This window comes from Pseudopodoces humilis, chromosome 15, assembly GCF_049639895.1.
Source record: "Pseudopodoces humilis isolate 2021_Gansu_Grassland_sample_001 chromosome 15, ASM4963989v1, whole genome shotgun sequence".
NCBI lineage: Eukaryota > Metazoa > Chordata > Aves > Passeriformes > Paridae > Pseudopodoces > Pseudopodoces humilis.
In genome coordinates, this window is record NC_142214.1 from 7803765 (window position 1) to 7831694 (window position 27930).

Sequence of the window (27930 nt, forward strand, 5' to 3'; positions counted from 1 at the left end):
CTTTTCAGAAAATCTGTTTAAAGCAACTGATTTGCAAGATTATTTTGTAGCTGAGAACAATTAAGAACTCTAACAGCTTAACCAGCTGTGATAATTAGCACTCACTGAGACTGTCTTTGGGGAAATACAGCACACTGTCTTATTTTAGCTCTTCCACAGTAAGGACTGAGAAAATAATGCAAATAACCACTGTTCTCCCGAGCAGCTCCTTGGGATGGGGAGCCTGGGGCGGAGTCTGGGGCTGTGCGTGAGCTGCCACAGAGGTGATTTCTGCCCGCCCTGTTCCCAAGGTGTGTCATTTTGGTAAACACAGGTGATAAATTTAACTCGTCGTCACGATGTAAGCAAAACCTGTTGTCAGTTAGGGTGGAAGTGCATGCTGCTCCCTTTCTTACAGGAAGGGCTATTTTATTTATAAGTCCTAGAAGCGGCCTCCTGGGCTCCTGCCTAGGGGGGTGTGGTGGTCCAGGGCAGGATCCAGGGGGGGCTGCTGGGGCACGGCCCCGAGCTGGGGCAGCAGCTGCCTCGGCCGGTCCTGTGCCCTGCCAGAGCTGCTGGCAGCAAAGCAAAGAACGCCCAGGACACGGGTTTGCAGACGGCTGATCCAGGTGGGTAGAAAGCTTTTGGTCACTATTTAGTGCTGCAGCACGGAGGGAAAGGGCATTTGCAGGAAAGGGTGAGAAAACGATCCTCATTCTCAGCCGTGGATGAGTTACTACGGTGCTTCATCTCCTGAGGCTACATATTCTGGGACAGGGAGCACACCCAGAGCTCTGACCAGCACAGTGCACAGGGGTAAATACTGTAATATAAGCAAATACATGATACTTCATGTCAGGGAATAAATAAATAGGTCAATTTAAACAAATAAATGTTCCTCCTCTTACCCAGCTGCCAGGTCTCCAGAGGAGGACCAGTGCATGTCCCTGCATGTGCAGGGCTGGTGCAAGTGGAGGACTTACTTGCCTCTGCTTCCTGCTCTGCTCCTTGCCAGGTTACAGCCACAGCTGTGTGTGCTTGTGCCAGGCAGTGCCCTGGATTATGTCTGAGGCAGGGAGCAGGCATGGGCTGCTCCCAGATGGACAAGCTTCCTGGTATGGACACAGTTTCACTTCTTAACCCGCACCACTTTCTTGGCTGTGCCTTTGCAGACCCCTTACCCTAGGAAAGTTGGGCTCCCTGTGCTCTTGTGGGATGGCTGGGGGTCTCCAGCATTGGGCTTTGCGCTTGTCTTCCTTGGGATGGAGCATGTGCTTTTAGCAAGAGTACTGCTTGCTGCAGATTTGATTCTGGCACTTGGTGATGTAGCTCTCCTGTTGTCGCTGCACTTTGTGGGAGAAATAGGAGAAGCAGGAGACTAAATTTATCTGGTCCAAGATTTACAACTGGGATTTTTCAGCCACTTATGAGTCCTGACATATATGAGCAGGTCTGAGGCCAAGGCACTTAGTATAATTTCACCATCTCAAAACAGGCAGGAAGAGATGCTCCCCATGACCTGTTTTGTAGTAGTAGTAGTAGTAGTAGTAGTGATTTCCTTTCAGCTGAGTACCAGCAATCTAGCAACAGGCAGGGAGTGCAGGATGCTGAGGCTGTGGACATCTTCCTGCCCATCTCTTCCTGCCCATCCTGGTCACAATTGGGCATTTCTCAACCGAAGTCCCACATTTGCAAGTACAGGGCACTGTAGTGTGGCTTCTTGGGGGCACCTACCAATGTGTAATGTAAGTACTGGGTGAGCAGTCTTAGCTGCCTTGCAAAGACCACTTGTACAGGTGTGCACTGCAGAAGCCAAGGTTTGAGGTAGCCATTGCTTACTGTGTGTTTCAGGGACTCTCTGCCACTATGGTTGTTGTTGCCTGTTATTGGGCTTGTTTCCATCAAGCGGAGCTAGAGTCCTTTTCTCATTGTGCTGTGGGTGACAGCATGCAAATGGCAACACCGTGGTAGCCTGGTGGGGTGTAATGTATCATCATTAGAGTGCAGTAATGTGGTACCCAGCTTGCATGAGAACGACTGCCAGTCTCCCACCAGGCTGTATTTTAGCAGACATCATCTCTCCATCACTGATTTCAGGAGAAGCTGTTGAGGAGTTAGCTACTTGTGCTGCTGGCAGTTTGCTTAACTCACTAGTTGGGCCATTTAACAGCAAGATGCTCACAGGGTGAGATGTTGCTATGGGCTTGGGGGCTTCAGCCCCACATCATTTTCCCCCTTAATCAGGAAGTTTAGAAGAGATTTTTAGTTTAAAACCTAACAAAATTAAAGGGGAGAAAGTCAAATTAATTAAGCTGCAGTGTAACAAAGCACCTCATACCAGCTGCTGAGTCTTTTAGACATTAGAAAGCACATTCAGCTTCCACAGAATAGAAAAGCATAATTTTAAATTTTCAGTCCTTTTTCCTCTGTACCAACAGCTCTTTTCCCTTCTTGAAGCTTAGCTCATTGCTTTTTTACAAAATCTCTTACAGGTAAAGAAGCTTTCAGGAATGAGAGAAGGCCTACAAGTTTTGATAGAAAGGTGCTAGTACGGTCAGGACGCTTTAAAAAGGAGGACATTCCCAGGCACATATTGTAAGTGGACCTGTCAGAATGATTCTTTTGGCTGTGAACACAGAGATTGAGACCCCAGTCTGCATCACCCAGAATGTGCTCACATGGTAGGGGTTAGTGCCTCTCCCATGCTGGTGTCCAAAAACAACTGCAAATAATTGTAACTCTTGAAACTTTTTGCCATTCCCTGTGAAGTAAACTGGATTCACTTAGTTATCATAAATTCCAGACTAAGCTGAAGTGTCTTTTGCAAGACAAGTGGCTTTGAAACTCAGAAGCCATCATGATTAGATATAAGCCCATTCACTCTGGGTTTTTACATGCTTTTCTAGGTTTTATTGATTAGTGATTAATAATGCTGCATGTATTTTAATAAGAAGTTGGGACTACATACAGCTTTGGTGACAGATGTGCAATGAGTTCCTCCTGTATGGGCTGTGGTTTCACCTCCTTGTTGAGATATTTTGTTAAAGGATTGTTACTCAGTTTTGAAGTCCTAATGCTTCTGACTTGTGACACCCTGGGTTCTCCTCCAGCTGTCCTTCCCCTTGCAGGTGTGAGTAAATCCATGGCTGGATATAATTTCATGGATGGCTTATTGCCATGCTGCAGTTTCTTGCAAGCACAAATTGTTGGTTATATGCCAGGAGTTACTCATGGAAGGTGGTGGAGTTTTTCCAGTGATGGATGGGGCTCTTTAGCTGCTTAGGAAGAAAACTCCTGGATGGTGCAGTTGTGTGCTCTGACCCAGTCAACCTCCCACCTCAGGCCGATGCTTGTAGGGCTGGTGCTGACTGCCTGGCAGAGGCTGTGCTGTGGTAGGCTTTTAATTCCCTGAGGGTGGCATTGCCTGGCTCTGGTGCACAGCCCCAGTGTCTCCTGGTGCTGCACAGCACCCCATGGCCTGCCCTGTAGCACCCAAAGGTTGGCCCTTCATTATTATAATGGAAAGACTTTCCTGTCTCTGGCATTTTGCAGGCATTCACTCTCACATGCAATAAAAAAATACAAGAGAGCAGGAGTTTTTAATCCTGTTATTACTGAAGACTTTTGGGAGTAGCAATAGCCCACATAAATCTTTTCCCCACAGGCTAATTTTTTCAGTCCTCCTTTAAGCAGCTGCAGAAAGAGAAGGCTGAGCCTCATTGTTCATTGACAGGAGGCTGCTGCAAAACTTGAGCATTTATTACCCATCTCCCCATGATCCCATTTCACACATGCTGCTGCAGAATGGAAACTGCTCTGTCCTCCACAGGTCTGAGGTCCTCGACACTGCAAGGAGCATTGTCAGGATAAAGGTTTGCTACATCATGATTGCTCTGACTGTGTTGGGCTGTGTGACCATAATCATCACAGGCAAAGAAGTGAGCATTGTTTCTGGGGGAACTGATTGACTTAATGTATGGTGTATGTATGTTCTTTGGAAATAAGCACCTGGGTGACAATAGGTTTGAGAATACACATGGGCAATGTATGCACAGGATCTGTATGACCCCTTCTCCAGAGGAGACATTGGCATTGGAAAGCACAACCTGCTGATCCATGTGCTGTTTCTGACCCACTCTGCCATAAACCTATGCAGGTTTGCTCTATATGATGGTGTCTCAACAAGAGGCTGGGCCAAAGTTAATGGAATAGCTCAGACAGTGTCAAAGGAACCTGGTTCTGCCTGGCATCTGTCAGCCACGAGGCTCCTGTTGTCCTGGATAGCTGTCTGGCCTGGATGCCACCATGGTCACCAAGAGCTGTGACTCCTCTCCCTGTCCCACCCCACTGCTGCATCTCCAGTTTGACCTGCAAGTCCCAGAGAACCTGTAAACAGTTTACAGTGTAATTCTCCTGCTAACCAGAGCTGCATATGCTGAAAATGTGGTATAAGGAAACAGATTAACTTCTATCACTGCAAAATATCAAAAAGGACAGTGGGGTGTCAAAGGAAGTGGTGTAAATGTGGGGAAATTTAACGGTGGCAACTGTGTGCATGCAGTGATTTCCACCAAATCGTTTCCAGGCTGCGAGGAAGGATCAGACGCTGCTGAGAGTGAACACAGAAAAGACGGCCAGAGGGCTGAAGTGGAGAAAGGTCAGGAGGCAGCTGTTGGGAAGTCACAATAATTTGGAACAGATTTATTTTAACAGAAGGAGATAAGTGATTTGCACACGTGGCATATGGACCTGTCTTCATTTAACTCTTAAGAGCTTTTTCACTGAAATTCTCGGAGCAAGGACTCCACTGCTTAAAAATTGCTCCATGCGAACTGGGAACCCCCTATGGAAACTCCAGCTGCTTTCTGTGGTTTCTGGTCTTTGGCACCAGGCCCAGCTCACATACAAAAATCTCTTTCAAACTGGAAAGTGTGGAAAGGACAAATGTAGGACTCCCCAGCTTAGGATCAGCTTTTCATGGTGCTGCTGGTGCTCAGGTCTCCTCACAGTCAGGAAGGACATGGCCCTACATCAGGGAGCATCACGTTCTCTGCAATGCCTCCAGGGCAAACAGCCTTGGCCATAGTGACCCAGAGCAGGGGGGTCTCTGCAACTACAGAGATGTCAGTTATCGCTCTGTCTCAATTGTCTTTGAGCCCCCTGCCATTGCTGTCCCCTCTCCCTTCCACCAGCACCTCATGGGATGCTCTGGCCAGGGAAGAGGGGAAACGTGAGCATGAAGAGGGTCTGGGAAGATGGAAGAGTGTGAGCAGACCTTGATGACTGATTTGGGCCAAAGGAGATGGTGGTGGTGTGAAGTGGTTCCTGTGGGGCAGCCCAGGGAATCCTTGCCTGATGTAGGGAGCCTGGCCTAGATACATCTCTTGTCCTATAGCACCTCACTGGTTTCCCCTTTCATCTTCTGCTTCCAGTCATTGTCATGAAAGTTGTCTAGCACTTGCTTAGCTGTGATTTTAGTCCAGAGTAATTGTTAATACATGGTTTGCTAAAACTGAATTCTTTTTAATCATCATAGTTCATTAACTCATAATAAAACAGCTGTCCAATTATATCTAAAACAAATGCATCTCTTCACAGCTTCATTTAGAGTGTCACCAAACTCTCTGGGATGATTCTTAACAGATGGGAGAAATCCTACGGAAATATTGAAAATTACATTTTCATAAAGTGAGTTAACTTCAAGACAGGCCCCAGTTCATGCCTGTGGGTGCTGATGCTCTGATCCCCCAAGTGTCACCTGTAACCCCTTGAGACCTGTAATGCTGGCTGGTAGAGCTGGATGTGCTGCATGAAGTCCCCAGGGGGATGGCAAAACCCAGCCAGAGTTACCCCAGCTGCTACAGGAGATGCTGTAGCCATGCTCAGCCTTGGTGCAATGTTCTGAGCCTCACACTGGCACTTGGCCTTTCCAATGCTTATCACTTGGAGCAGTCGCACTTGTGCTTCAGGGGAGTCCGGAAGCTCCTGCTCAGGTCTCTGAGGTTTATTGTGCCAAAAATTATGTCCATTTATTGCTGAAGTGTCACTGCACAAACAAGCTGCTGGCAAAGTTGGGCGGGGGCACTGGCAGGTTTTGGGGCTCTGGGACTCCCATCTTCTGTGCCTGTGGTCTTTGGGCAGTTTTTTTCCTCTGGTACTTCTCAGGAGCACTTCTCTCCATGTTGCACACAGGGTGAGCGGGATATTACCTCTCCAGGCTTGCAGTCCTTGTTTCCAACTCACAGTCCCATGTGGTACAGTTCACCAAAAGTGATGTCTGGTCCCTGTAGCATTTCTCACAAAACACATCTCAGGGAAGTGAAATAATGGTCTTGGACAAGTAGAGAGTGAACAAGTCGCTGCTGAGAAGGCACTTTTGCTTCACAGGTAATATGGCTTCTTTCATTTTATATGACCTGGTTTTCTTGGTTAGTGCAAAAAACTGCAAGAATTACCTCAAAGTTAGTGCTCATCTGGGGATAAACTAAAAGAGCTTGCTCAGTCTCCTAGATGTTATTTTTTTATAATTCTTAAATGACTTTCATGTGCACTCTTTCAGAAGGTGCATGTAACAATTAAAGAAACCATTTTGATGCTTGTAAACAAATCCACATCCATGTTCTGAGCTTCCCTGACTTAAGCAGAAAAGGAGATGACCATAGCAATGTTTAAAGAACAAGAAAATTAATTGTGACTTGTTCTAGTCTCTGCACTGCACTCCCCTCTGCCTAGGTAAAAAACCTGCTTCAGCTGTGAGCTATTATCAGTTCCTCTTAAACAGCCATGGTCTCTGCCTACAGTGTGTAAAGCTGCCACATTACACACAGTCATTAAGAAAAAAATCAATTCTTCCTCCCTGAGCCACTGGTAAAGCATCTGAGTGACCAGATGACCCAGGTGCTTATGGGCTCTTATAAAGAGCTATGACTATTATGTAGGGAAAGATCCTTTACCAGTGCCTACATGATTATTCATTTTAATATCATAATACTCCCCCAAAAAATCAATTGGACTGATCTCTGGCTTGCACTTGGTGGGTGGTGGGTGGCTGCTGGTGTAGCATAGCCTCAGCTGGAGTCTCCCCTGTATGAACTGGACATGCCTCTCCAACACTGGGACTTATCACTGCTTGTTAAAATCTATTTCCATCTGTGTCTGCAAAGTCCTTTGACTCTCCTCTTGAAAAGCCTCTAATTAACATAAGCTCCTGCATGTATAATTGGCTGATCCTCAGCACCTTACAGTTGTGGGTTTCTTTATTTCCCCTCCCATCTGAATTGCTTCAGTGTCACACCTGATCCTCCAGGCATATAAAAAGGGGATGGGAGGTGTTATTGGCTAGGAGCTATTCTTCCCTTTTTAATAAGGTGCCTTGTGTTTTGCCAGCCTGGCCCTGAGAGGGGCTGGCTTCTTTCTGAGGCAGAGGCTAGAGCTGAGAATGTGCTGGTTTGCTGTGGTGCTCAGAGAGACCAAAGGTGAATCCTTCCAACTCTCACCTCTTCCTTTACTGCTCTGTACCTGGGAGAGGGGGGTGAAGGATTCTTCATCCCTTGCAGGATTTTTTCTGTTTTAATGAATTTTTCATAGCAGTGGTTAACAATGTACTGGTGGTTGATGCCACAGAGATTTGCATGACAGTAACAATTATTGGGGAAGCTTTTCTGTAGTAGCTGGAGTTGATCTAATTCTGCTTCTATTAAAACCAGTGCTGCAGTTCCTCCCGGCTGTGGATTAAGGTTATCATCCATGACTTTTTGAAGTTTCAGTGGTTTCCAGAGACTTAACTTCCCCAGGAAGTTGGGCTGCTGCAGGGCAGAGCTGGGTGCACTGAGCTTTCTTCCTCCAATGTGGTGAGATCAAGCTTTTATGGGAGGCTCTGCATCATGAGCATCCCAGTATACCAGAGGAAAAAAGCCGGAGCTTAGGAGATCTCAGTCCCTTCTTTATTCATTTTACCTCTTGTTTTGACCTTGTCAGGGTCAAAAATAAATCAAGTGTCTAGTGAAATTTGATTTATTTCCATCTGCTGTGTGCAGGTCTTCTCCAGACTGGTATGTCCCTGCACTTAAGAAGGATTTTTTTCCATTTTTTTGCAATTCAGAAAGACCTAATTTCAAAGACTGCCCTGTTCTTCCAGTGTTTAGTCTCCCACCAAGGTGAGAAACTGCTGCTTGTTTTAAGTGTAAATACACCCAGCTTCAGCTTCCAGGCACTGAACATTGTCTTCAACATGGAAACTTTCAACCCAACTCTTTCCTGTGTTCCCAGTCACCCCTCAGCTGTTGTTAGCAGTTGTATGGCTGCTATGTTTAAAACACCTGAAGCTTCTAACCATTGCCTTGGCTATCTATCATTGGCTTACTGGCCAGTTAAGCAATTGACCCTATTGTGAAGTTATTCCTGAATCAAGTGATTTACTACATTAGTACCCCCTCCATAAACAATCCAAATCGATTGCTTTTGTTGGTTTTAGAACCAATAGAATCAATAATCTAGTACCCTTTGCAGAAAGCAAGAATGTGTAATCTTCCCAGACTTTACTGACCACCCTGTAAAATTAAAAACCACAATGGCTGTGTATCAGAAACTGACTCTCCTCTGTCTGTGCCCAAGGCACCAGCACCTGCATGAGCAGCACGGTCAGATATGCCTGCAAATCTACTTTTGTTTCTGGGACTGCCAAGGATCAGCTCAAAACAGCTTCAAGGCTAAAGGTCTCCTCTGGGTGAGATGCAGTGGTGGTTTGGATCTGTAAAGGGACCTGCTCCCTCTTACCACAAAGATCTTTCCAGCTTGGAGCAGCCTCCTGCTTTCTCCCTTGTTCAGCATCATTGCAGCAAGTGATGGCTGCTGCCACCACTGGCACTGGGATCCTCATGACCACCATGATTTCAGAGCTGGCTTAAACACCACTATCCTGCTTGGATTTGGCATGAAGTCATTCTAGCCTAGCAGGAAAGCAAGGCCAGTGTTCAATCATTTGAATTAATTAATGGATCATTCATTAATGCATTGGGATAACATTAAAGCAATTTTCCATGGTTAATTAGCTTGATGATTGTTAGTGCTGTGTGATGTATTGCAAAATCTCTGTGACAGTCATATAATGAGTGAGTAGCTCCTGAAGGGCTCGGAAAGGACCTGAGCATTTAATTTCTCTGCTCTGCAAAGGATCCAGACACAACTTTCAGCACAGCATTAGTCAAGCTGGCTCTGCACCTTCTCTGCATGCAAGAGCTTTCTACATGGAAACCTAAATCGCACACCTGACTCTTCCTCTGCAGCGGTGTTCCTCAGTGAAGGACCCAAACCTTGAGCTACTTGGGCAGGGACTGCTGTTTGCTGGCTGGGGGGGGCTCACCACAGGGAGGAGGTCAGTCTGGAACAGGATTTCATAGGGAAGAGTTGGGCTTGTTCAGAGCTTATGAATGTTCTGTATGAGCAGGGTAATTGCAAGCTGCTGGTGAAATTGCACCAGAACACAGAGGGATTTTCATATTGGTCTGTAATACACATCTCACAGAAGACGTATGGTCCTGCGACTTTTTCTAAATGAAATGGGAACCAAAATAGCTCAGTGAATTACAATTATTCCTAATGGTTCATTTTATTCTGTATGTAAAATGTGTGAATGCAAAGACAGCTTACACGGAGCTCTATGAATTGCACCCCCTTGCACTGAATACCACATCCCCCACAAGCAATTTTATCAGTCTAAACATTGTCCTGCAACAAATTTCTACCAGCAGGGCTATGGTCTGTACCAAGGACATCCACTAGGGCTGTAAAGAGGTCATTAAAGCAATGGTGCTGCAGGGGGAATGGAACAATCTCCAGAATGGTCCCAAGTTGTGTTGAAAGCAGAAGAAAACCATGAAAGGCAGGCAGTTAAATATCCTAATACCTCAGGACTCTAAGCCCCAGGAGAAGGCAATTTTACTTGACAAACAAGCACTAATGCAAAGCAAAAATAGAGTTATTATATGTTGTTCTTTCCCACTCGTTTCTTTTTTTTCTTCTCCTCGAAGCCCTTGTGCAAGTGGCACAGGGGATGCTGTGAGCTGGGGACTGCTGAGGTGTGAGAGTATACATAGCCAATGGGAAGCTGTGGGGCTGCCAAGGACTGCGCAGTGAAACTGTGCAAAAATGGGCAAAGAGCTGCAGCATTCCATGTACCAACTCCCACAGTGTTGGGGGTTAGGATTTTTCCTTTTGTTTCTCTCTCTCGGGGAATTTTCTCCCATTTGTTGCTGAGACAATAACGACCGGTATTTAAGAGAGACAAAAGATAGAGCCAAGGAGAGGGGGGAGAATTGCAGCTGGCTTTACTCTTATCATAGCTGAGAGGCATTCTCTTGGGAAGGGCAGAGATATCTGAGATTTGGGCTGGGGGAAAGGGTAGCTCCTCGCTCTTTCGTGCTCTCAGCATTGGAGGGGAGACAGGCTGCGGTCACTGTGGAGAAAACTCACCGCCACCACTACGGGGCTCTGTCTTCTACCGTGAGTGGGGCTCTTCTCGTCCGAGTGGCCATTGAACTGGGACCTTATTAACACCTGATCACACTGGAAGGGACCCTCACCATCTACTCTGGTGCCTCAGGGAGAACCCGGGGCCCTGAGCCCCTTCCCCCTCCGAGGAGCCTCTCCCGGCCGTGTTTGGGAGCCGAGCTGCCGCTGCCCAGCCCCGCCGTTCCTCTGCCACTGCTCCGGGCTTTTCACTACAGTGTAACCCCACAGCCCCTGCCTACCCGGACACCCCGCGGCTCCTGCTACGGCTGAGGAGTTTCTGCCACACTTCGTTCTGCCACATTCCCCGGGGTGTGCCCGTCTCTGCGGTGCCAGCTCCGCTCCGAGCTTCTGCCGCAGCCCATTTCGCCATCCAGCCCGGCCGCCATCAGCGCCTGAGGGAGCCGCGGCCGCGCCACAGCGCCCCCTGCAGGCGCGGGGGAATCCTGGCAGCGCCCGCCCGGCCGGGAGCCAGCAGCGCCCCTGCCGGCCGGGAGCGGAACTGCAGCCAAGGGGAAGGTGCCGCAGCCCAGAGCGGCTGGGGCTGGCTTTGGCTTCTGCTCCTCGAGGCTGCCGCGCCCGCTGCTGCCTTGCCTTGCTTTACATATACATACTATACCGTAGCTTTGCTTTAATTTCAAGGAGGGATGGGGGTCATGTTTTTTTCCATTCCAATGGAGGTTCCTGCCTTACTTGGCAGACACCTGTCTTTTAAACTGAGGCACAAAGCCTCTCTGGCATCTCATGGTTAGGGCTTGAGGACTTTTAAATCTACTCACCTCTCGTTGCCTTTGCTGAATGCACCTAGGAGAGATTTCGAGGTGAAATCGAGGTGTCTGTGGACTTCCATGGGTGACAGCTGGATGTCTCCTGCTGCTGGGGGGACACAGGTGTCCTGTCAACACAACACATCTCCCCAGAGACAGCTGATTCCCTTCCAGTGCCCTTTGCTGAGGGCCAGACTCTGGCCTGGCACCGGGTGCTCTGCAGCAGATGGTGCCATTCTCCCAGAAGCCAGGCTGTGAGAGCCCAGCTGCTCTGGGGCTTCCAGGGCAGCATCAGCAAAGCCACCACAGGTGAGAGTTACAGTCCCATGATCCAGGGCTCCCACCTGCCCTGGGGTGACAGGGCTGGGAGCAGAGCTGGCTCTGGGAGCAGTGGAATGTCACATCCTTCCTCTTCCCAATCCACCAGCACAGGCAGTCCCTGTGGTTCATCACCCTCCGGACTTCCCACAACACATGGACTCTGCAATGTTCGTCAGGTGGGACACTTGCCTTCTTTTTGAGAAGTTCTTAATGTACAGTGACTACTCTAGGGATGCTATTCCCTTGGAAGAACTAGGACAGAGTGTTCAGCAAAGCAGCTTGAGCCCAAATATTTTGTTTTGCTTGAATTAGTCAGAGACAAAAAATAATAATATTGCCTTCCTCAGCAGCTGCCAAAGTGCACCACAAAGGCAGTCAGTGCTGTACCATACCTTTTCAAGGTGGGGAAATTGCCCCCCCGGGAGCAGCAGTGCTCTGAGAGCATAAGGGCAAGTGTGGACTGGCATAGGCAGGAGTGTACTAGAAATGGTATCACTATTGAGTGATGATATTTACTGTAGAAAGTGTCTGCATGCAGAAATATTCACAAACCTGGAAGTGAGATAGAGGAAACAGCCCAAATGTGGCACAGAGAAAAGATGGCTTTGCCCCCTTTTCATCTGACTCCCTCATCCCTGTTAAGAATGTTTTCATCAAGAAGGAAATGTGTTTTGAGTTGCTTTTACACATCAGCCAGGGATCTGAGATTTGAGGCAGCTTCCCTTAAGTATTTATCAGTCTTCTCAGTGAGGCTGGGTCGGGGTCTGGATGCTCTCACACAACAGCTGGTGCAAGCTCAGTGCTTCCCTGCTAATGTGCTCCCTTGCTGCTCAGAATGCAGCCATACTTCTATAAACAGCAATAAAGCCATGTACTTAACCAATAAAACAGGCATAGGAGCTCTGACACCCAGACATCAGAGCTGAGATAATGGCTCTCCTGGAATCTAACCTCTGCATAGGCTGAACTATTATGATTTCTCACTCCACAGCTATTATCCTCCATTATCCTGCCTGCCATCCCCCTGCTCTCTGTAGTGTGTGCTGCACCATACAGCAGCTCCCAGGCTGGGATCAGTGTCCCCGAGTCCCCAGCACTGATGCCCTGCACATTATGGGGCTGGGGCAATGTTGATGCTTGCCAGCTTGTGGTGTTTGCTGAGTGTTGCTGTTCTTCACTCAGGTTTCAGTGAGCACAGGATGGCTGTGTTTGAGGCCAGGCAAACCCAGTTTGAGTTCCCAGCTCAGGGAAGGGCTCAGCATTGTGTGTGCTGTTTGCCACACACACTGAGTGTCCTGACTGACAATGTCCTTACACATTTTGCCTACTTGGTTGCATACTGGCTGGGAAGGTGTGTTGCTGACAGGGAAACACATCTGCCTGATGTAAAATGGTGTGTTTAGATCAGCTGTGTGGTGGTCATCTGGTTCCATAAACCCAGGAACAGTTTTACAGCTCTGGTCTTACAGAAACATTAGTGTTGCTCTGGAGAGACAAAGGAGCAGGTAATGGCTTGTGGTCTGAGATGAGGGAGCTGGAAACAAGAGTTCATGTAAACTCCCCTGCTAAGAAATGCAAACCTCTGCAGTTCTGAGTTATGAAGTATTTGATGTTTCATTTTAGACCAAGTGCCGTAAGAAAGAGGAGGATTGTGTGGTATATGGGATATGGAGAAGGCTGAGGTGCTCAATAACTTTTTGTCTCATGAGCAAGTGCTCCAGCCACACTGCCCAAGCCACAGAAGACAAAGGGAGGGAGTGGGAGAAGGAAGAACTACCCACTGTAGGTCAGGTTCAAGAACATCTGAGGAAAACTAAAGGTGCACAAGTCCATGGGACATGATGAGATGCATCCTGAGGGAACTGGCAGATGGAAGTGGCTAAGTGGCCACCATAAAATTTGAGAAGTCATGGCAGTCTGTTTCACTGTAGCAGCCAGCTGTTCCTGGCCTCTGGTTTGGGGTACTGTTCTGAGCTAGCACCTTGCCACAAAACCAGGAATCATGTCAGGGTTGTGTCTGATCCGTTGCTCTGACACATCTCAGCCCACCCTTGTCAACCTGCCAAAAGCTTTGATCTTAGATGGGTGACATCCATGCAGAACACCAGCCCTTATTCCAGGTGGGATTTTCTGGTGGACCTGGCTGGGGTGGCCAGCTCAGGGTAAGCTCAGTTCTCTGATGCACTTGAATTATGTATTTTTCCCCCAGATGTCTTGTGAAAGGGGAATGGAGCTTCCAGCTACAATTTAAAATGCAAAACCACATCTTGACATCAATGGAAAATTAAGTTTAGTGCAATAAGCACTTTAGAGAATCTGATTTTAAGTGACTGGAGAATTGTTTTTAACCTAGGTGGAATCTAGAGGTAGATTTACATAACAATTGATCTAAAAGCCCCCTACCACCTACAAAGAGAGCAAAGAAACCTGTTTCAGCTCTGTTTTGTGTTTTAAATGCTTCTAACAATCCAGCAATTCAGTGTTTCAGTACAATTTGCAAGTTCCATAATAGTCTGCTCCAGATAAAAGTTTGTAGCATTTCTGCATGTCTGAAGTTCTGCTCAGAAGCTTGAGTGCATTTTATTAAAAACTTTTTCCTTTGGCTTTTTATATTCAGTTGTTTGTTGTTTTAGACTTAAGTAGTTTCAAAATATACTGTTTATTTTTTTTTCCTTCTTGTAGCAGGAAAAAAAAAGCCATTAAGCCAAGATTCAACTTCATGCACATGAGCAAAACAGCTTTTTTTGATGCCTTTAGTTGTGATGAGTGAGAACTCCAAGCTGTCAGCTCCAACTCCAGGGAGAGTCCCGATGCTGTGCTCAGACTTTATATTAAAGGATGAGAAACTGCACATCAACATATCAGTGAAAAGCCCATGAAACTGAGAACACACAATACATTGTTTATTAATATTATGGTTCAGTAAAAAGGTGAAAGCTGTCAAATAGAGAGGAGAAAGTGGGATCTGAATTTCTATCCAGTCAGTCTTTACAGTCCCTGTTTGACCATATTTTTTCTGTCTTCCACCTTTCTAAATGGGAAGCTCAGGATCCAGCCAAATGGATATTTATTTACTTTTGAACACCAGCAGATATTGCTTCTTCCTGCAGCCTTGTCAATACTGAGTTATTACTCTGCAGCAGGGCAGGGGCTGAATCTGGCCCAGGTTTGATCAGGAACTCAGGCAGACAGCACGCTGCTCACACCTTGCAGAAGCTGCTGTATCCTCTTCCAGAAACCCAGTGCTTCTTTATTTTTAAAGTAAATCTCTGGTTACCATGGTTTCCGGGAAGTGCAGGTCTCACATTGCTGTGAGGCTCAGGCAACAGCACAAGAGGTGAGAGACTCCCCAGCCCTGTCATGGGGCTGATTTGTTCTCCAGGTCAGCATTGCCACCTGGGCCACCTCCATCTGCAGGGGTGCAGGGAGCTGGGTCCTCTGGCTCAGACACCACAGGACCTCCTTGGCTATAAGGATTTTTCTGAGATCACACCCAGCTCATGTGGTTGCAACACGTGGGTACAGACCAGGTCATTTACGCCTTCAGATAAATACCATAACTTGATTTAAGGAAGCCTTCCTGTGCCAACATTCTGCCCACAAGTTTCAGCAGGATGTGTAAAACCTACCCTCAGAGCTCAAAGATTTTCCCACTGCTGTGGGTTTAGTGTTTTAATCTCTTTTTTTCAGCCTCTTTAGTAACTAGGCTGTCAATCAATACCTCTTGTTTCAAACAGAGGAGTTTGACATTGGTTTATTTTACACCTGCAGGTGAAATTTTGTGGCTGTTAGAGACAGATCATCTGTTACATACCCAAGGAACAGGCAGGTATTAGAAATACTCTCACTTATCCATGAGGATTGTGAGAAGCAGCAGGGCATCTAGGTGGGTTTCAGGGGAGGCTGTCAGTCAGGAAATGCCCTCGGAACCACTCATGCCTTTGCTGATGGCCAGCACTGTGCTGATTAATCACTTTTAAAGTTCAGTGAATCCATAATCTTGTTGGGAAATGTTGAGAAAGCAAATTTGCTCTGAACAGAAGGCAGGCTCTGAGGGTAGGACTTGTTCCCATTCTAAACAGGTGTTTGGTGGTGCAAAACTGAGTTTGTGTAGGATCCACTAAGCACCTCTATTTTTCTTTGCCTCAGTCTCTCCCTTTTGACGGAAAAAAAATTATTCAGTTTCTCACTGCTCTTCCCTTTCAATGAGTTTTGGAAATGAGGGATGGTTTCTTCTTCCTCTTTCCAGTAGGAACATGCATGAGGTGAAGACACAAGAAGACCTTAGGAGGACAGGAGGACTCTGTACCTCCTTACCTGCCTGCCTTGCCTAATCCACACTGTCCATAGGCTTCAGTTTTACAAGGGATCACCTGCCCTTCAACTGGAGCAATGTCTTGAGTACAGGAGTGACACAAACTGGAGCACTAGTTGTGATTAAGAAGAGATAGAACAGGGAAGAATTTGCCGCTTTCTTCTATGAGTGAATGGCAGCACTCTAGACCCAGTATCATTAAACTGTTCAGAAAAAACAGGAGCTCACAGAAAAAGAGGTAATTTCCTCCTTTGGGGACTGGAGTCACCAAAATTACTCTATAGCATCAGCAACTCCATCACCACCAGAGTGAGTCTAAGAGGAAAAAATAGTCAGGGAGGCAGGAAAAAATAATCCATCTCTATTTTTCTTTTCTTACCAAATTAAATGACCTGCACCGGGGAGTTTCTAACACTTCTAAATGGTTGACTGAAGCTCCAATTTATTTCCTGTCAGATTCTCACATGCTCCAGTGTGATGAGGACTGTCCTACAAGTGCTGAGCAGCCTCTCCTTGCTCAGTCTGTGTTCCTAGTGCACCACACATGCAGCTCCCAGCTGCTCAGGCAGTAGGTGCAGTCTTTGTTTTGTTTTATTGCTGTGGTTTTTAAGTGACCACTGTGTTTGCAGAGGAAAGTTCAGCTAGGAATAGAGGTGGCTTTCATGATGTCAGGGTGAGGCTCCTTGCAGCTTGCATTGTAGCTCTGGCCAGAGGGAATGCAGCCAGAATGCAGTTTTATTACTGACAAAAGTAATTTCTGAAGCACTTGGTGATTTTGATAGCTTTCAGCTAATGTGAGCAGGTGAGGCTGAGTCAGGAAGAGCAGCCCAAAATGTGAGGCTTGGGAAAGCAGCCTAATGCCAAGCTCTGGAGGGCAACAGATGTGCTGCAAACCAGCCCTGCTCTGCCAAATGCAATGCTGAGGAACCACACGGGCTGGTGGGGCAGGTGGTGCAGGCAACAAGAGATAATGGGTGTGAAGAGGGAACCAGCTCTCAGGATGTCCCAGCCACACAGACCTGATGCTGCCCTCAGCTGGCTCTGATGGGCCAGGAGGTGGCTGTCCCAGAGTCTTTGCCCATCTACCCTCCCATGCTCCACATGTTTATGGGTGCTTGAAATGCTCCACTGTGTGACTGAATGAATAACCCTGGTTGTCCTGGACCTCCCATCCCAAAGCTGGATAAAGCTTGTAGAAAGGGTAGATCTGTATAGACCCTGCTCCTGCAGCTCCACACAAGACTTCTGTACCTCATGGCAGGAGCAAGAGAATGAGCCTGGAAGTCTACATAAGCTTTTCAAATGTGTCTGAGCCCTGTATTGTGAAATTTGGCCTATACAGGACTCTCCAAAGGGCTGTGTGGAAGCTGAAGAGCACATATTGGTAAAAAAAAACATCTCTCCCCTGCACTGCACTTCTCAGAGTGGAACAGCACTCTATGGCATGCATTAAATTAGTGACACTGTGTTTTTGTTTTCTCCTTTGATTAGCAAAGCTTGTTGCAAGTGGTGTGTTTAAACAGATATTATGCAGAATGGTGATAACCAGTTTTAAGTCATTATACAAGCAGTTTAATTTGATGTTGCTCTATAAATAATCTAAGTCTATTTGCATGCATATTTTGTTGACAGGAATATAAAAACCATAATTTCTACAAACAACATAATAATGTTTTATCAGTGGCAAAAATATAAAAACAGAGGAAAATCTGCCTTTCAAAATGCAGTGGTTCAATCACTAAAAAGTAGAACTTCATCACATCCAGTCATATTAAAAAAAAAAGCTACAACTCCATCCATAACCTACATGGAAGTAAAGAAAGGACTAAACCATAAAAGTTGGGGGCAGTATCTTTTGTTTCCTAGCTGAGAATATTGCCTGATGTCAACGTTCTCTGGATCTGATCACTGTGCTGTTAAGAGGGTGCTATGTCCCAGTCATCACTTAGATAAACAAAACAAACTTTCTGGGGTTTGACTATTCTTGTAAGACTATTTGTAAGATGCCTACTTAAAAAAGAAGAAAAGAAAGTTTCATACTTCAGCAACTTTTCAAAAATACTTCTCTGTGTTGTGAGTCCAAATGCAAATCTCCCAGCCCATTGCTGTGGCTCGTGAAGCTCAGGGGTCATGTTGCCCCAGCACAGCTCCCAGCACTGGCAAAGATTTATTGCCAGAGAGTGCCCTGCTAGCACAGAAGTTGGGCAAGGCTCACACAGAGTGAAAATAAGAGCTTGGCTTTTATAGGTGACAAATAAAATATTTTATTTGGGATTTTTTCAGTACCTGGTTTGAAACATCGATGTTATACAGCCTCTAAAAATTTCATCCCTGTTTCTGCTGCTGTGTAAGCAAAGCTTGGCAGATGTAAACTTGTGCCAAATAGGGTGAAATTAGGCTCTACGGGGAGTCCTATAATTGTTTAGAGCTGACAAATGTGCAAACCTTTGATATTGCTGCCTTACGAAAGTTGCACCCAGAGTCAACCTTCCTGGACAGCAGAGTGCAGGTAAGTGCATCCATTTCTTTCCATGTCAAACAAGAAAAAAAAGTTACTTTTCCTGAATCTTTTTCACAACATTTCACACATCTGTCTGCTCTGGATATTCATCCACCTAGCAACTGCAGGAGCACCTGAGCATCTCCTCAAATCTCTCCCCATGCATAAAGACGAGTTTTTCGAGCTCCTACAATGTTTGCTGCCTTGCAGTGAAGTTTTCTCATCAAATTCCCTCACCCAATTCTCTCAGTTAGTGCCAAGTGCAGATCCCCAGGACAGGACATCCTGCCCTGGAGGGGTGGCTGGAAGCATTCATTATCCGTATTTTGTGCCGGGGTGTTTCCAAGCCTGGAAGGAAAAGTGGGGTGAGGTTTAGCTGTGCCCAGATGTGCTCACCTCAGGGCCACCTAACCTGTGACCAACACTATGGTGGTGAATTCTGTAGAACAGAGCAAATTCATCCTGCAGATCTCTCTGCCAGAATTCAAAAGCTTCATAAAGAAATGACAGCAAACCAGACCATTTTTTCTCATCAATGCTGAGGAAGGGATGCTGTCAGCAATCTAGTAACTGCTTCTACCTTTTACTTACTTAGTGTTAACTGTTGTTTGGAAAAAGGGAAGAGTGTAGCCTTTTTCATATTTTTGCTAATTCAGTTTCTTCTGAAGGAAATGAAGTTTGCAGCTGGTGCTGACAGTTTGGAAGGAGGACTCAGCTTTTAGTGTTGGTCCATTAGGTCTATTTGTTCACTATTTAATGCTCTGTAAGACTTTGCTTTAATTTAACAAACAATTTCATCTGTCTGTAATAAATTAATAAAATATAATATTTCTTTTCCAGAGCCATATTTGCCAAGTCAGGGAAGCATTACCATTCTGTGTCTTTGGAGAACATACTTCATTCATTTTGCAGTGGGTGGTTCTTGATTATCCCAGTCGAGTTCCTTAATAAAAGATCCCTGTTGCTGGAAATAAGCTGTAGTTCAGCAAATAGTCCTAGTGCAGACGTTAATTATGAAACCATTTTAGAGGCAGCACTTTCTAGATTTTAAATCTCAGTTTTAAGGTGATGAGAAAGCGTGGGGTCTCTCATCAGCTCCTAAAGACAAACCTAAGAGTTCCTGTTTTGACTTGGGCAGAGCTTCCATCTTGTGTTATCTTGAACAGGTGAAAGTTTTCCCAGTCTTACAAAACTTCAGCTTTTTGTTGTTTTTATAATAAGGAATTTCAATGAAGAATAGGTTCCTAATGAAGAACAAAAGGAACCAAGAATTAACTTCATAGAAGTTCAACGCAGCTCCAGAGTTGCCTAAACAAGGAAGTCAGCAGGGACACCAGGAGGTGAATTTTTACCCTGCTTGTAGCTTTTGCAAGTAAAGGAAGGATCTTAGAAATGTGAAATTGCTGAGTTAATCCAGCTGAAAGTTCATGTCTCAGCCAATTTATTGCCAGTCTTCCATAAGAAAAAGACCAGGTGCCCATCGTACCTGGTGCCTCTGTGTGGGTAACGCTCAGAGAGAGGTGGCAAGTGGGACTGGCTGGTGGTACTGTGGCTCGTGTGGGAGACTCTGCTTTACATTCATTAAATCAGATTTTTCCAAAGAGCAGCACATGCAGCAGCTGGCAGCAGACCTGGATCAAGGGCATTCTCCCAGACTGGCAAACAATGACACTGTCTCTGGGCTTTCCTGAACACATTTAGGAGTAGAACTATTAAGAAAATGTTCTTGGATTCAGGATGGGGAACAACAAGTAGCTCTCTCTGGGTTTACCAGACAGCATGGGATGAAAGACAACTAATAATTTATCAGCAGAAAAAATGCATTTATTGCACATCAAGACAGACTAAATTTGTCCTGAATCTCAAATTAAATAGGAAAAGCAAAGAGAAGAGAATAAAACCAGCTCTAGTATGAGGCTCAACTCCCACAGGCACAAAGATGGAAAATGTGAAGAACTACCCATTGCTGCGCCCATCCAGTCGGAAATGTTTCACTGACCCAGACAGCCCAGGAGGTGTCTAACTGGCTCTGCTATTTTAGCAAATGGATAATTGATGGGTTATTTATAAATGACATTCTCATGGTTGGTTGGAGTGCCAAGGAAGTCTGTCTGAAGTGATGGCTGGAGGCACTAGAGGGCTCTGGTCCCTTTGCAGGGTTGCTGTGGTTGATAGAGCAGAAGTGCATGAGGCCTCCTGGAGGTGCCTGGGCAGACACATCATGAGGGGTGGCTTTTTGGGCCAGTTTTACTGTTCTGGCAAGAACAGGGTTTTTCACATCCAGGACAGAAACCTGCTGAGCACAGACTAGCCAGCTCCAGTGTGCTGACCACCCTGCCCTGTGGCGTCTCCCAGCTGGCAAGTGTTTGCTCTGCTGCACTCTCTCACTCAATCACCAGCATTTTTCACTTCCTTTCCTACTTAATTCATTATTTTTTCAGGGCGTTGTTTTGTTGCTGCTGTTTCTTTTCTCTGGTGCACAAAATTCCCTCTTATTATTTGCGTTTGCCTTTCTATCTGGAGCATTATTGTGCTGGAAAGGACTGTTGTGAAATCCTGCAGTTTTCATGAATTAAATGAAGCAGTGGGAAAACAAACAGATCCAGGAGTCTCAGAACATTTGCCTGGCTTACAGCATTGCTTGGGCTTTTCAGTTTACTGTGAGCTGGACATGGAGACAGTCAAGCTCCCTAGGAGAGCAAAGACAGCAAAGACCACCCCCACCTTTCTTTTTGGGGAACTCACATGGGATAAAGTGTGGAAGGCTGCAGGGTATGGATGTCAAGGACTTGAGAAGCCTCCAAAACATACAAAGGCAGAAATAAAAGGGAAGGGAATGGAAGCAAGGTGATGTGGAGTAACACAAGCACAGTGTGGGAAGGATTTATCCCACCTTTGAAAATGGCAAGGAATGAAATGCGGGGACATTGCCTCTGTACAGCATTCTTCACCTGAAACCACAGTCCAGAGAGGCTTTTATGTGCTTTACCCCATCCCAGGATTTTCTGATTATTCTAATAGATGGTCCACATGGCAAATTCCTGAAAACCACAGATTATCAGTGCGAATCAAGTTGGCTTAAATTCTTCATGTCAGATGCAGATTTTTGTATCAGAAAGTAGAATTTCACATCAGAGAGAACTGTAGCTTCAAATTTGGCATGCAGACAGGCAAGTAACTGATTTGCTGAAGGACTGGATCCTGTGAAATAATATTCATCTACTTTAATTTTCATGTAGCTGGGTTAAGCCTTGCCTCATTATGTTGCCATTAGGTGCATTAATATTTTTTGACAAAACTACATTAAAATTGTAGATTGATCTTGGTGTGCTGCAGAGACCATGCTGGCTTTCTAAAGTGCCTGGAAATACTTTGTGCTTTGATGTGGAAGAAGATGAAAAGAGTGAAAGTCTATTAGACTGATATCCTGTGTGGTACTATGACATTTGGTGTATCATGTTTTCAGAGCAGGATTTGACTGAAGCGTGGTGTGGTGGAAAGAATCCCTAGTCAGAACAGTAACAATAAGAAAAATTATATATAAAATGAAAAGATGCAAGCTCAAGTGACTAAAAATTTTTTAATGTAAGATCTTTTATTTGTGGAAAGCCCAAAACCTAGAAGCATCTAGAAGAGAGTGGATATCATTAATTTCAGCAGCTGCTTGTTCTGTGACCATACAGCTAACATTGAGACTGAAGATCTGTTTCTCTGCAGTAACTGAATACCAGAAATGTTCTGTTGTAATGTTTTATGTTGGGATGCCCTTACAGCCTGGATTTTAGCAAACAGAGCACTAAGCTTTTCCTAGCACAGAGCAGCCTGGGTGCAGGGTAGACCTGGAAATCAGGGGAAGATCAGCCTCACAGGGGAAGCCCTGCCTTGTAGTTATGGAAGTAAAAAGCTGAAGTCACATGCGGGAGAGAATTATTATTTCTAAATGTGTTGTGTTTGAGGAGAGATGGCAGATTAGATGTAAACTTTTTAAATTTAACTTTCAGTTAGAAAAAGATGAGCTTGAGATCAGCCTAATTGCCACCATGGGGGATTTGAGACAGGCTCCCTGAATTCTTGACTCTGAGATGTTTTTTATTCCTGGCTCTGCTGTACAAACAGCAGTGACTGAACTTTAAGAGTACTTGTGAATGGGTTTTAGCTCTCTTGACTTAGTGAAGGGAGGCCAGCAAGGACTCAGCCTGCATTTGAATTACCATTTCATGGAGAGTGTGCAGCAGTGATTGGGTGGTTTCAGAGGAGATGAGGCTGGTATTCCATGGGAGTCCATGGCTAATTCCTCACTGTCCTGTGCAGAGCAGCTCTCCCCTCTCATGCTGAGCTCATGATTGTACCCTCACTTCATCTCTGGAAGCACTTTGTTAGCTGTTCTTCAGCGATGTAACTAAATATGGATCCATCCTCTCATCTTCATGCAGTGACTATAATGATGTCCTTTAAAGTGCAATTTCTCATTGCAAAAACTCCTTGTCTGGTGGAGTCCTTGTCCTCTGTACCAGCTCAGAGCATCATTTGGGTTTCCTCCTGTTATGATTGTGAAATTCAGTTCAGGTGCCTTCAACATATTATTTACAATATCACTGAGCTCTTTGTTCAGTCTGGGGGTAAAAAAAAATCATAAAAGTCTACTTCCTAACACAATCTTTGCTCTATTTAATCTTTTAAAAAATTGCCTGACCAGCTGGGATCAGGCTAGAATATTTCTAACCTCTCTTTCTCCTATCCAGCAAAAATCAAAGCTGCTGATCTTCACAGGGCTGGCTGCTGATTGAAGTGCAATCACTCCTCATCACTGCAACCTGCAGGCTGTTCAATTCTGGGCTTCTGCAAGCCAGGACCCAAGGCTGACCACAGGGCAGGGTGGAACAGCCTCATGGAGATGAGCACCAAGCGGTTTTGTCCCTCTGGCTCCAGTAGATTACTGGGAAAACACAAGCAGGAGCTGATGGAGTGAGGAATTAATATGAGCCTCAGGTGTGGAGAGAAATGATGGCTTTGTTATTGCTGGGGTCTGGGGGTGAAACAGCAAGTGAGAAACAAGGGTGAAAAGAGAGGGATGTAACAGGAGGTGGAGGGGCCCAGCTCTTTGTAATGTTATTTGCTGTGTGTGAATGACCAGTTAACAGATGCTCAGCTGGGTTTGCTCTGTACTTTTACTTTCAGTGTGAGTTTGAAGCCCCCTTTCTTTAGGTAGGAGGACCTTGAGGCAGTAGTTGAACCCCCCAGCCCCAAAAGCATGGTCTTTGCTACCTTCTGGCATCCACTTGGGTGATGGGAACCAGGCTCTGCTGCTGGAGTCCCTTCTCTCCAGCTCTGTGCCATGCAGGGGCTTCTGACTTGGAGTCAGAGCCCTCAGATTGCAGAGGTGAGCAGTGGGCTGAAGCTTGGAAAGGCAGAGTCCAGTCTGTGGCAGTGCAGAGGGTGTGGTGAGATGGGTGGATTTGTGTAGCAGAGGGGGCTAGCAGGGTCAAAGGGGACACTCACTGCTCAGCAGGCTCTGGAGGGCAGCCTCCCCCGGAGGAGAATTAGCTCCTATTAGAACTAAGCTTCAACTTAATTATTTTAGCTACACTGGGATAATTTCAATTAGCTCTTCACATCTGATGCTATCTCTCCTGTTCTGCTTAGACAGCATTTGCCCTGAATTTTTTTGCTCTTGTGCTGGAGTTTGCCATGACTAAAAGTCTCACCCATTCTTCAGGTTCTTTGTATTTATAATCTGAGTCTCATTGTTTATCAGATTGTTCAAGATATTGAAACAATTTATGGGAAGCAGTTTCCTTTTGATTAAATTGCATCTGTGGTGCAGAGGTTGGACTAATTTCTGTGCCTCTCTTCTCTCACCAGAATCAACTCTCAGCTGGACACACCCTCTCAGATGATTACAGACTTTCTCAGGGTCCTGTGTCTCCCTTTCCCCTTGGTCCTTTACCAGCTGCATATCTGCTGTTCTGCCGTGTTGTGTGTGATGGAGCTAATGTGCAGGCAATATCTCTTCATTTAGGGGAAAGAGCGCTTTGAAAAGGATGGAGATGAAGTAAAGAAAATTTCTGCGAGATTTGGTGAAAGTGACCTACTCTTCTGGGATAAGACATGTTTTAAAAATTTACCCAAAAATATTAACTTGCACTCAGGGTTGTCCCATAGTGCAAGTGATGGGAGAAATAGCCTTCCCTTGAGAAGCTGACACTGGCAGAAGGGCCTTGTGGATGCATTCTCTGTTCAGGAATGGTGCTGCTGACTGCCCAAACCCTGGTTTGTACAAAGATTAAAAGAAAAAAAAAAATCTCACTATATTTTGTTTCCCTTCTCCACATCATTTATGGGTCTAGGATAAGTGCATACCCTGCTTTGTCTTCCTTATTTTTTTTTTTTTTTAAATTGATTTCACATTCTAGGGTGATGCTTGAAGATGTCATTTTTAAAAAATTATTTTTAATATGAGTTAGCTGTATAAGTACAAGGATTAAGCCATTCTGCCATTTCTGTCTTGCTCCAAGGGGCCAGTTTTCACGCAGATGGCTATGATTTACCCCACAGAAGGGTGCTCTGCAGGAGCATCTGTTTGAATTTCATCAAGAGCAGGAACTCTGCCCACATCAGGCTGGAGACCTCTGCTCACTTGCAGTTGTCTTTTGTTGGTTTTAGCCTAAGCAATCTCGCAAGGGATTGGAAATGTCAGAGAGATGTGATAGTGTCATCTGAAGGATTGTCTGTGTTCAATATCAAAGAAAACTTGTGGTTGTCTTGTAATAATTAAAACCGTTAGCTTAGCTAATCAATATGTCTCAGTTTAGCTAAGTCTTGCTCAACTTCAGACTTCCTTTTTAATTAAACTTGCTTTGGTGACCTTTTGTCCCCTTGCTTGCATCAATAATGCCTCCCGTTTGCATATATTAATGTAATAGGAAGGATGCACTCATGCCAGCAGTGTGGAAATCTTGACTGAACAATTTTACGAGGAAATGACAGGAAGGTTCACGATGCATTTGCAAGAGAAAGGCAGACACAGCTAGGAGAAACTAGTTCAATTCCTTCACAGGAACTAGAAGGTTGTTGGCAGTGAGTGTCCTGGTTCCTGATACTGGGATTCCTTATACCATGATTCCATGGGGTTTCAGCAGGATTGTTCCTTTGTTATGGATCAACAGGGATTCCAGCCCTCTAAGTCATGTTCTGGCTGTGCAGAAACCAAGATCATGTATGATTACAGTGAACCAGGTGCGTATCCACAGGCACAGAGTAGCTTCAGTACCACATGGAAGGTGATCTACCAGATCACCAGTCTGCTCTGATGTGTCCCCTTCTCCTCCGCTGCTTCTGGGAGCTGCCCAGGTTTACAGACTGGGAATTTACCACTTTTTAATTCTTTGCCCTGTGTGAAACCGGATTGATCAGGAAACCCTTTGCTCTGACTGTAACAAATTTACATGCTAAATGCTCCCCTAGTCTGAGTAATACAGATGACATTTTGTCTGGCTGTGGATTTGCAGCCTCTGTTGATACAGGTCACCTGAGATCTCTTGGCATCAGGCAGAGATATCCATTTGTCTGTCTCGTTTCCTCTACCTAGTAAACACAGGTTAATCTTTCTCAAATGCACGACTGGAGAATTTCAAAAGAAAATAATTCTGCTTTGTGGAAGCCAGCACAAAAATCCCAGCCCTGCATGCTGACTCAGTTCAGAGGGTCTTAATAAAGGTTGTGGGGTTTAGGGCAGAGCTAGGAGCCAGCCAGCCCAGTTCTGGATTGTGCCCTTAGCTAGTAGGCAAATTCACCACCCTATGATTCATCCTGAAGTGGGGAAAACAGCTGAACTTTCACATGACAGGAGAGTGGGCAGCTTTGAATTGTTAAAAATCACTGTTGCACAGACAGCACGTGAATCCAAGTGATTGTGCTCACTTCATACACCCCCTGCCAGTCTGTTCCCCAGCCTTGTGCTGCTAAAGGTCACTGGGTGTTTTGCAAAACTTACAAAAATCTTGCTACAGCGTGTCTTTCTTTCAAGCTGCTCTAGTGTCATTGCAAAGCCAGGTTGGGGGAGACTGCCTAGGAGTTGGTTATAATTCCTCTGTGCTGTCTCTCTCCTTGTGGTGCAGGGAAACATGAGTGGAGCTGTGTGTGGAGCTGTCTGGCTCTGCTTTATGGACATAGCCAGGGCTTTAGAAGCCACTTCTGTCCTATGATGGAACAAAATGAGAAATACACAGGCATTTCTGAGAGCCAGGGAGAGAGGCTGGCCCACTCCTGAATGGTTAAGAGGCTGATGAGTGAAATGTGAACCCAAAGTGAGCAGCACTGACTCCTCTAAAGCAGGATGTTTCTGCATGGAGTAAAGAGGGATGTGGTGCTTCTCTCTTCCTCCTTTCCTTCCGCTGCTGCCCATCCTGCCTGAGAGCAACCACCAAGAGCAATGGAGAAGACCCTATTCTAGAGGCTTTATTGCAAAGATGATTTTGCAATATGTTAATTCCATTGTGTTTTTGATGAGGTGAGAGTGGGAGGCACAGGACATATTGTCTGCACAAGGCTGTCTTGTTTTGTCTGTACCTGACTTGCCATCCAGGGTGTCCTAATCCCTCTATTTTAAGATGCTCCTGAATGCTCTATTATATTTTTTTCTGCTGTTTAGAACTCACCTTCTCCATTGAAAGGCACAGCCACCCGTGGACTGTGTTCCCCTTTCTGGAGGCTCTTGCTATGAGCTGTGCTAAAGATTTAGGAGTGTTTAAAGCTGAGGATAAAACTCAGACTTTCAAAAAAGATTCTGAAGAGATGATTATTATTTATTTCTTATTAGAAGTCCATAAGGCATATAAGTTAGCAATTAGTTAGCATGCAATTAGTAAGTATTAGTACTTACTAATACTAATTAGTATGGTTAGGAAGCAATTAGTTAATTGCCCCTTATAAGCAGCAGGGGGTTTGACATTGAGCAGCAACCCGATAGCATTCCTGCCTTTCCCAGAGCATTCTCACCTCTCCAAAAGCAAAAATATTTTCCTTTGTGTAGAGTTTGGCAAAATGCTCATCTCTAAGAGTTTGGCAATGTTGCTGATATTTTTGACAGAATAGGAAACCTCGATGTTCCCACCTACAGAAAATAATTTCCAGCTAATGGTGGCAGGTATAAATAGGATGCAGAGTTTTTTCCCAGGGTATTTCATGCCACAACTAAATGTTTTTGAGCCATGAAGAATCTGCATTCAGCTAGAAAGAGCACTGCATGCTCCCCTGGGACAGCACAGACTGCGACCGTCCAATTCCTTCTTGGAATGAGCCTCCTTCACCCCAGTGTGCTGGGGGCTCACCTCCCACCCAGGCTGTGTGTCAGCAATGAAACTCAGGGGTGCAGGGTTGCTCCCTCCCTGCCAGGCTGAGCAGGCACAGGGGGATCACCACAGGCACTGAGGGTGTGAGCAGAGCTTGGATCAGCCCTGGCTGTGCCCCTCTGGGGCTGGGCTTTGACAGCAGCAAGGTCATCCTCTGTTTGCAGCTCGGCACCGAGCAATCTCCTGTGCTAC

General features: G+C 45.6%; 1 pseudogene across 1 annotated transcript; it reads left to right on the top strand.

Moving 5' to 3' along the window:
• Window positions 1-214: 214 nt before the first annotated feature.
• LOC106628338 (UPF0389 protein GA21628-like) lies at window positions 215-5538 on the top strand (annotated as a pseudogene). Its single transcript, XR_015773894.1, has 5 exons — window positions 215-247; window positions 452-608; window positions 2472-2574; window positions 3809-3917; window positions 4565-5538. The product of XR_015773894.1 is annotated as a UPF0389 protein GA21628-like (transcript).
• The last annotated feature ends 22392 nt before the right edge of the window (window positions 5539-27930 follow it).